The sequence below is a fragment of the Geotrypetes seraphini genome, chromosome 3 (genome assembly GCF_902459505.1).
Source record: "Geotrypetes seraphini chromosome 3, aGeoSer1.1, whole genome shotgun sequence".
In the NCBI taxonomy this organism is placed as follows: domain Eukaryota; kingdom Metazoa; phylum Chordata; class Amphibia; order Gymnophiona; family Dermophiidae; genus Geotrypetes; species Geotrypetes seraphini.
The window spans coordinates 403980894-403990279 of record NC_047086.1 but is presented as its reverse complement, the minus strand read 5'-3'; the positions used below and the strand labels follow the sequence as shown (position 1 = coordinate 403990279).

The 9386-nt window shown below is 46.9% G+C and overlaps 1 protein-coding gene across 3 annotated transcripts in view; it reads left to right on the top strand.

The window, feature by feature from the left end:
* The first annotated feature begins 161 nt into the window (after positions 1-161).
* Positions 162-9386, top strand: part of TMEM63B (transmembrane protein 63B) — a 162364-nt gene continuing 153139 nt past the window's right edge. Inside the window, exon 1 of one of the 3 annotated variants that reach the window (XM_033937153.1) lies at positions 162-400. The gene's annotated coding sequence lies outside the window, so the exon portion shown is untranslated. Of the gene's footprint in view, positions 401-427; positions 558-9386 lie in introns of those variants that run through there. The other 2 variants (XM_033937151.1, XM_033937152.1) reach the window with 2 other exon arrangements.

Here is a 9386-nt window from a genome sequence, read left to right as displayed (position 1 = left end):
GCCGCAGCTCCTCCAATGGGAGAGAGAAAAAAAAACGGCCGCGAGCAGAGCTTGCCTCCGATTGGCCGCCCTGCAGTCCAGGGCCCGCGCGGCTGACGGCGAAAGGGCGTCGCTCGAGGTGGGTGGAGCGCACCGCTGCAGTCTTCTCGGCCTCCAGCCGCAGGGCGGAGCTGACTCGCGGGCCCGCCTCCCATTGGCCGGCGGCGTCCTGACGCGCCCACGCAGTGGGGAAGGGGGGAGCCGGGGAGGCGTCCGGTCGCGCGCGCCTGCTGGAAAGCGGCGGCAGGTTTTTCGGGCGTCGGTGAGCGCGGCGGCAAAAGGGGGGGCCGGCGAGCCTCCGCCTCGTTTCGTCTCGGTGGGGGAGGATGCGTCTCCCCGGCAGCAGCAGGACCGCCGCGGCGTGAGTATTGCCAGCGCCTCTCGCCCCGCTGTGTTCAGTCGGCGCTGGAGCTGCTGCCTCCGCACCCTGAGCTTGTGCGAGGAAATCCCGCGTGACTCTGCGCAAGTCGCTTAAGCCTCCAGTGGCCGATGCTTTGCGATGCCAGAGCCCCCAGAAGGTGCTATACAAGTCCCGGGGGGGCTGACCGTATCCAGGCAGAGGTCAAGCCCCCCTCCCCCCCCCCCAATTGCCTCCTATGCTTTGCTTTTTCTGTACTTTGTGGCTCGCTAGGCTTCTTGTTTACTTCTGCAGCTGGGTGTAATGTTGGTTTAAATCAGGGGTAGGCCACTCCGGTCCTCGAGAGCCGGAGCCAGGCCAGGTTTTCAGGATCTCCCCCATGAATATGTACGAGATGGATTTGCATGCATTGCCTCCTTGAGATGCAAATCCATCTCGTGCACATTGATTGTGGAGATCCTGAAAACCTGGCCTGGCTCCGGCTCTCGAGGACCGGAATTGCCTATGGCTGATTTTGGTGCCTTATCTTTAAAGATGCTGCTCATCCCACCTGCTACTAATCTCTGATGGAATATCACTAAGCACATATGAAGGGACAGTTTCTTTATTTATGAACGTTTTAGAGAAGGTTGAAAACTTTCCTTTTTTTCCCCAAAATTTCTGCCAAGCTAGATCTCGGTGTATTTTCTCAAATTGTAGTCTTTTGTTAACCGTGTTGAATTTATGGTTAAGCGGTCTAGAAATCTGATGTAACGTAACATCCCGTCCTCCCAGGAGAGCTCAGAACGAGTTATAAGTTTAAGTTGCATTAGTGTCTTCTGTTCCGCCAATAGAAAGACATGGGGGAAGCCGCTCCTTGGGTTTTGGCCAGGTACTGGTGACTTGGATTGGCCACCTTGAGAATGGGCTACTGGGCTCGATGGACCATTCGCCTTTCCTAGTATGGCTATTATAGTCTTATGTGAGCCAATTAAGTCATTGTAACATCACTGATGAGGTTGGCTCTGAGGCACTGTGAAGTGAGGCATTATGACATCACAATCTCAGCTCTGGAATGTTGCTCTCATTGAGTTTCTGGAATGTTGCTACTCCTTGGGTTTTGGCCAGGTACTAGGGACCTGTATTGGCCACCGTGAGAACAGGCTACTAGGCTTGATGGACCATTGGTCTGACCCAGAATGACTGTTCTTATGCTCTTACATGAGCCAAGTATAGGATGATGAAGCCATTGTAACATCACTGATGAGGTTGGCTCTGAAGCATTATGACATCACAATCTCAGCTCTGGAATGTTGCTCTCATTGAGTTTCTGGAATCTTGCTATTCTTTGAGATGCTGGAATGTTGCTACTCCTTGGGTTTTGGCCAGGTACTAGGGACCTGGATTGGCCACCATGAGAATAGGCTACTAGGCTTGATGGACCATTGCTCTGACCCAGAATGGCTGTTCTTATCCTCTTACATGAGCCAAGTATAGGACAATGAAGCCATTGTAACATCACTGATGATGTTGGCTCTGAGGCATTAGGACATCACAATCTCAGCTCTGGAATGTTGCTCTCACTAGGGTTCCGGAATCTTGCTATTCTTTGAGATGCTGGAATGTTGCTACTCCTTAGGTTTTGGCCAGGTACTAGGGACCTGGATTGGCCACCGTGAGAACAGGCTACTGGGTTTGATGGACCATTAGTCTGACCCAGTATGTTCTTACGTGACTCAAGTATAGGATATTAAGCCATTGTAACATCATTGCTGAGGTTGGCTCTGAGGCACTGTTGAGTGAGGCATTATGACATCACGATCTCAGCTCTGGAATGTTACTCTCATTGTGGTTCCGGAATCTTGCTGCTATTTGAGATGCTGGAATGTTGCTACTCCTTGGGTTTTGGTCAGGTACTAGTGACCTGGATTGGCCACCGTGAGAACGGGCTACTGGGCTTGATGGACCATTGGTCTGACCCAGTAAGGCGATTCTTATGTTCTTAGGTTCTAGGTGGATTACAAATGAATTGGTCTGGGCATACCCAGTGAAGTTACAAGATAGATAATTAGAAGAAGCATTAGAGTCCGGGGATATAGTGAGAAGGTTAGTCCGACTTGACAAATTTTCCGAATAACTTGTTTTTAATTCTCTCCTGAAGGTTTTGTAGTTGGGCGTTGTGATCAGCAGGTTGGAGATGTGGTGGTCTATTTTCACTGCTTGGGTGGCTAGTAGGCTGTTGTACATTTTCTTACTTGTATGCCTTTGATTGGGGGGGGGGGTGAATGAAGGGTGCCCGTGTTCTCCTTGGTCTGAATGTGTTGTTCCTGGTTAGGCGATTGTTTAGATCGGTTGGTCCATCACCATTCAGGGCTTGAATAGCGTACAGTAGAATTTACATGCATAATAAAGTGTATTTACACGTAGTGATGGCCAACACGGCACAGGAGGACATTGTCAGACAAAGATAGCCAAATATAGTTACAAAACTGGAACTGAAAGTTGATGTTACTTAGCTATATGTATAAATGCACCTTGTCTTTACTGTAAATCTCACATTGTCCTGTATTTTTTAATCCTGGAAATTATGTGTTGTTTCTTATGTAGAGCTGTAATCCATCTAGAAACCTACTGATAGTGCAGGATATAAATCCTTCAAATAAATGTGCATTGATTTGTCACTGTGCCATGCTTTTGTTATTGCTGGTAGATAGGTGACCCAAGCTGAAATGATAGTGCTCCCTATTGAAAGTGTCACCGGGGTGTCAAAGTCCCTCCTCGAGGGCCCCAATCCAATCGGATTTTCAGGATTTCCCCAATGAATATGCACGAGATCTAATTGCATGCACTGCTTTCATTGTATGCTAATAGATCTCGTGCATATTCATTGGGGAAATCCTAAAAACCCGACTGGATCGCGGCCCTCAAGGACCGACTTTGACACCTGTGGGGATTCCTGTGCATTGCAGAGTTTCAGAGCTGCAGGAGGTTGTAGGTTCTGTCCATTTGGCTTTACTTGTAGGTCCTCCTTGAGGTTTGTGGCACCTCCTGATCAAGGAGTTGCTGAGGCTCATTTTTGCTGCTCTTCACTGGCTTCCAGATGTGTGTTGCTCCCTTCTTATTCTGCCCTAGTGTTCCCTTTGGAGTGAGTAGTGCTGCCTGGTGACACTTTTAAATCTCCTTGACGAAGCCTGTGGAGGGTGAAACCATTGGTAGTAGCAGCAGCAGATATGGCAAATTGATTGATTGTATGTAAGCAGTTTTCAACGGTTTTTGTGAGGCTTTGTAGTGCACTACCATGTTTAATGGTTGGAATGAACCATCTATTGTAGTGGGAGAAGCTCTGACCATGTTTTGAATATCCACAACATTTGAAATTGTTGGGGAAATAATAATAGAGCTTGTTTTCGTTTTGTTGCGGATTTGTGATGACACCACCTTTTGCTTCATATTTTGAAACTCTTTGGGACTGGGGGGGGGTATAATTTTGCTTCTTTGGGAACAAATACAGTAGGCTCTGTTAACAGGCACCCATGGGGATTAGTACTTGCCGGATAAATGTAGTTTCTGGTTGCTTGGGAGCCTAACTTAATACCATACCCCATACTATGCCATTCCATAAACTGTTCCAGACAGACTACCGGACATGTAGTAGGCAAATCGTGGGCATACTCGGGTGTGGTGTGCTAAATTTACACTTTAAATTTCTGCCAGAAATTGATTGTATTTTCATTTGAAGTATTATAGTATTTCTTTGGGTTTTGGTTTTTTTTTCTGCTTGCTTGAGAGTTCTGGTTGCTTGTTCCTGGTTAATAGAGTTTACTGTGTCTGTTTGGGGCCATCAAACTTCAAACTATGAGACCCCATACAGATCTGAAAACTAGAAAGAGGCAAACAGAAAAAAACTGGGAGTGGAGCCTTGGGAGGAAGGAAAATCAAGCCTGGGAAAGGGGTTCAAGCTGAAATAAGGGGGAGAGCTTTAATTTGAGAGACACATGGGGAGGATGGGGAGAGAGTGAAATGGAGAGTTTATGAAGCTAGAACATTTCTGTACTGAGAGGAAGAGGACCTAGAGCAGCGATGAGCAACCTTAGTTTTCAAGGGCCGCAACTCAGTCAGGTTTACATGATTTCCCCAATGAGTAAGCATGAGATCTATTTGCCTGCACTGCTTCCATTGTATTTATGTAGATCTCATACAGATTCAGTGGGGGAAATCCTGCAGACCTGACTGGATTAGAACATAAGAATATTCATTAGGGCTAGCCTTAAAACCCAATTGGCCTGGTGGTCCTCCAGGACAGGGTTGGGGGACCACTGTTCTAAGCTATCTTTTCACATTTACGCAAGTGACATTCTTCTTCTACATCCTGCCATATCTACAAACCAAAATCTTCAACCATTACAAAATTGTCTTCAAAAAAAATTGTGAATTGGCTACTCAACCACCATTTAGTTCTAAACCCTGAAAAAACGGTTGTTTGTTGGCTATCAGGCCATTAACCACATCTTGTTAGCACCCTTTCTTTCCTAAATACCAATATCACCCCAGTTGACTCTTTCTATTTTCTAGGCATTCTTTTCGATTCTCAGCTATCATTTGCCCCTCTGGTGTCTGCACTTAGCAAATCCTGTTTTTTCACACTTTGACAACTATGCTCAATTAGAAACCTACTAGATGCCAATACATTTTGCTTTATTTACAACCAAGTTAGACTACTGCAACACAGTCTATTCAGGAATTTCACAGGGTCTGATGCACAAACTTCAGACTTTACAAAACTGTACTATCTGGCTTCTATTTCATGTGAGCAGGTACACTCCTCTGCTTAAAAGAATGTCATTGGCTTCCCATTGAATCAAGGATTAAATACAAAATCTTCTTTCTTACTTTCAGATCTCTTAGATTTGGACTTCTTGATTATCATAATTCTTTAACTATACCATACACTCCACCCGGGTTCTCTGTTCATTAAGCAATCGCCGTCTAGTTCTCCTCCCCCCCCCCCCCCATATCAATTCGCACATCTAAAATCTATAAGACACACAGGTTTTTGGGGGGGTTTTTTAGAGCCCAGCACTCTGGAATGCCATTAACCAGAGTGAATTATAATAATAATAATAACTTTATTTTTCTATACGGCCATAGTCAGATGACTTCTAGGCGGTTCACACTGAAGAGAGCTGGACAATCAGCGAATTACAAAATGCAAATAGTGAAAGTAGAACATATTACACAAGAAATAGACAGAAGGAATATACAAATTTGGTGTGGTTTCTGTTTAGGAGATAAATCTGTCAAACAGTACAGTTGTAATTTCTTTCCGAAAGGCGCCGTAAGTCAGTCTGGCTCCATTGATGTAGTTACCTAACCAAGACTGCTGTTTGCTTGCTTGGAACATGAAAGACCTATCCAAAAAGGACTTATATTTACAGCCAGTGATCCTTACAACTTAAAAACTTCAAAATCGCAATTAAAACCTAGCTCTTTAACCAGACCAAGCTTATCTGTTCGTGGTAGGTAAGTTTATCCCAGGACAAGCAGGCAGCATATTCTCACATGTGGGTGACGTCATCTACGACGATTAAAGTAACACGAATGAAAGAAAATAACAAAAGAAGCACAGCGACCGAGAAAAAGAACTCAGCCGCGGTGTCAGAAGGCAAAGAAGCACGGAGCACAAAATCAACAGGGCTTCTGGCTCCGCGGAAGAAACAGAACTGAGGACCACGAGGTGGGGATGCGCCCTCTAGTGGGCAAGAAGGCATGCACATGCGTGGTGCAGCATAGCAAGCTTGAAACTTCAATCAAGTTTGCTTGAAAAGCTGTCCGCGTCGGGGCTCCGTAGATGACGTCACCCACATGTGAGAATATCTGCCTGCTGTCCCTGGATAACACCTGTTACAGTAAGTAACTGTGCTTTATTGTCATGGATAACCCCCAGTAGCTTTATCTTCATGTCCATGTGTATTGGGGTGGATTCAGTAGATAAGAAGGGCATGATTAAATCTTCCTTATGTGTGCTGGGAAACAAAACGCCTTTAGTTTTTTTTAATGTTTAATGCATGTTTTTATTCAGCCATGAGTTGATTGGTTGAGTTTGCGGTTTATTTCTTGAACGTCACCTGTACATTAGGATTCAAAGGATGTAAAAGTGCATAAGCGGAGGCTGTAAAGCCTATGGATTGAGCAAGAATCAGTAGTGGAGTATAGAGTCTTGTGGTATCCCATATTTTTGAGAGAAGATTTCAGAAACACTGTTCTCAAATTTCACTTGATAAGATCGATTTTCAAAGTAAGAGGAGAACCAATTTAAGGCTGTACCGGAAATGCCTGAAGTTTGAAGTCTCTGAAGTAGTAGGGAGTTGATCATAGCGAAGGCTGCTGTAAGAAATAGCTTTCAGTCCTTAACCCTACTCCTCTGCCCTCCAACCCAGCCCACTGATTAACCGTTCCCCCTTAATTGTATCCATGACATCCTGTTTGTCTGTCTTGCATATTTAGATTGTAAGCTCTTCCGACCAGGGAATTTATTAGTAATCCCAGCCTTAAACCATATTAACAATAGAAGAAACACTATCTTTTCAGTAGTTGCCCCAACCCTCTGGAATTCAGCACCAAATGCTCTAAGAGAGATAACTAATCTTGAGAAATTTAAATCTTTTCTTAAGACATTCCTTTTTAAAGATGCCTTTCAAGTGTAAATGTCCTTTTAAGGATTTTTATTAAAAAAAAATACAAAACAAAACATTTTTTTATCTTTTATGAGTCCACTTCTATTGGACTTACTTGTTTTTAACCCCACCCTTTTGTTTATACCTTTAATATCTTACTTTATCCCAGGACAAGCAGGCAGCATATTCTTAACGTATGGGTGACGTCACCGACGGAGCCCCGGTACGGACCTTTTTAACTAGAAAGTTCTAGTTGGCCGCACCGCGCATGCGCGAGTGCCTTCCCGCCCGACGGAGGAGTGCGTGGTCCCCAGTTTCTTCGTTTCCGCGGAGCGAAGAAGTCGCATGTTTTTCAACGGCCGTTGAAATCATTTAGTTTGCCTTCCCGCTCGCGTATTTTTTCCGAATTTCTTCTTTTTTCCCTTTGGATTACTTTATTTTTCCTATTTAAAAAAAAAAACAAAACTCGTCGAGTTTTCTTTATTTTTTCGAGCCGGCCCCGGCGGGGCCTGTTGTCATCATACAGGCCTCCGGCTTTGATTTTGCGGAGGCCGTGTTTCCCTTCATGCCCCCTCAACCGGGTTTTAAGAAGTGCCAGCGGTGTGCATGCCCGATCTCTCTCACTGACCCGCACGATTGGTGCCTCCAGTGCCTGGGTCCAGAGCATCGGGCTGACACCTGCACCCGCTGTGCTACGCTTAAAAGCGCACTTTGAAAAATAGGCAGATCCAGCAAAATATTTTGTTTGGTACCGGATCTGCCATGGAACCTGCCGCGACGTCGACGGCACCCCAAAAGTCGGCACCGACGACGTCGACACCACCGGACCCTTCCTCGGGGTCGTTGGGCCCAGGTAAGCCGGCTAAGAAGCCTTCCACTTCCCTCGAGCGCCCTCCTGCCACGGTTGCGACACCGGCCCTTCCGGCACCACACCGACCCCGCAAACGCTCCGCTCCGATCTCGGTGAGTGTCTCATCATCGGCCTCCTCATCGCCGGAGCGTAGAGCGGCACCTATGGTACCGAAGAAGAAAAAAATGGTACCGGTGCCTCCCCTGGATGATCACATCGCAGCCATACTCCAAACACAGTTACAGGAGCAGCTGCAACAACAACTCCAACAACTGTTGCCGGCGTTGCTGGCACCGCACCTTCCGGTACAGGACCGGTCCGAGTCTCGCACTGTCCCATCGGTGTCGACCCCCTCGGTACCGATTAATACCTCCATGCCGGTGCTCTTGGCCGAAACACCTACAGTGCATACCCGTGCTACTGCCGACCCTGTCCGGTCCCAGGAACGACATCGGTCTTCCTCACCCGGTACCGCCTCGGTGCGCTCAGGCAAATCTCTCTCAAAGACCCGCCATGCCGAGCCCTCCACGCCAATGTCCAAACGTACGCACCCCGACGTTAGGGACCCAGACTTGTGGGAAGACTCCCCTCATGGTACCGAAGAGGACACTTCGTCAACCGACAAAGAACCCTCCATGACCGACACCGTCTCCAAACCAGAGCAATCCTCTTTCTCTAAATTCCTTAGGGAGATGTCAGCAGCTCTTTCCATCCCCTTAGAGTCCGACTCTAAGAAGTCTCAGGCTTTCCTCGATGCCCTAGACTTTGAGCAACCTCCCAAGGAATTTCTAAAGTTGCCCGTCCACGACATCTTACGGGAAACTTTCTATAAGAACTGGGAGACTCCCCTCACTGTTCCCAGAGCCCCGCGTAAATTGGATAGCTTGTACCGGGTTATCCCAATCCCAGGGTTTGACAAACCTCAATTGCCCCACGAGTCCCTCCTGGTGGAATCTACTTTGAAAAAATCTCAGGGTTCCAGTGTATATGCCTCCACCCCTCCTGGCAGAGAGGGAAAAACCATGGATAAATTTGGTAAGCGCCTTTTCCAAAATTCCATGCTAGCCAATAGAGCCAACAACTACACCTTCCACTTCTCCTTCTACATGACGCATCTGGTGCAACAGCTCTCCTCCTTACAGAAATATCTTCCTGAACGTAAGGTCCCTCTGTTCCAGCAACAAATTTCTAGCCTCCTCCAACTCAGGAAATTTATGGTTCGCTCCATCTACGACTCATTCGAGCTGACCTCTCGCGCCTCTGCCATGGCGGTGGCCATGCGCCGTTTGGCATGGCTGAGAGTCTCTAACCTAGACATTAACCACCAGGACCGCTTGGCTAACGCTCCTTGTCTGGGCGATGAACTCTTCGGAGAGTCCCTGGACTCAACAACCCAGAAACTCTCAGCACATGAGACCAGGTGGGACACTCTGATCAAACCTAAAAAGAAGACTCCACCTGCTCGTCCCTACAGACAACAGTCTTC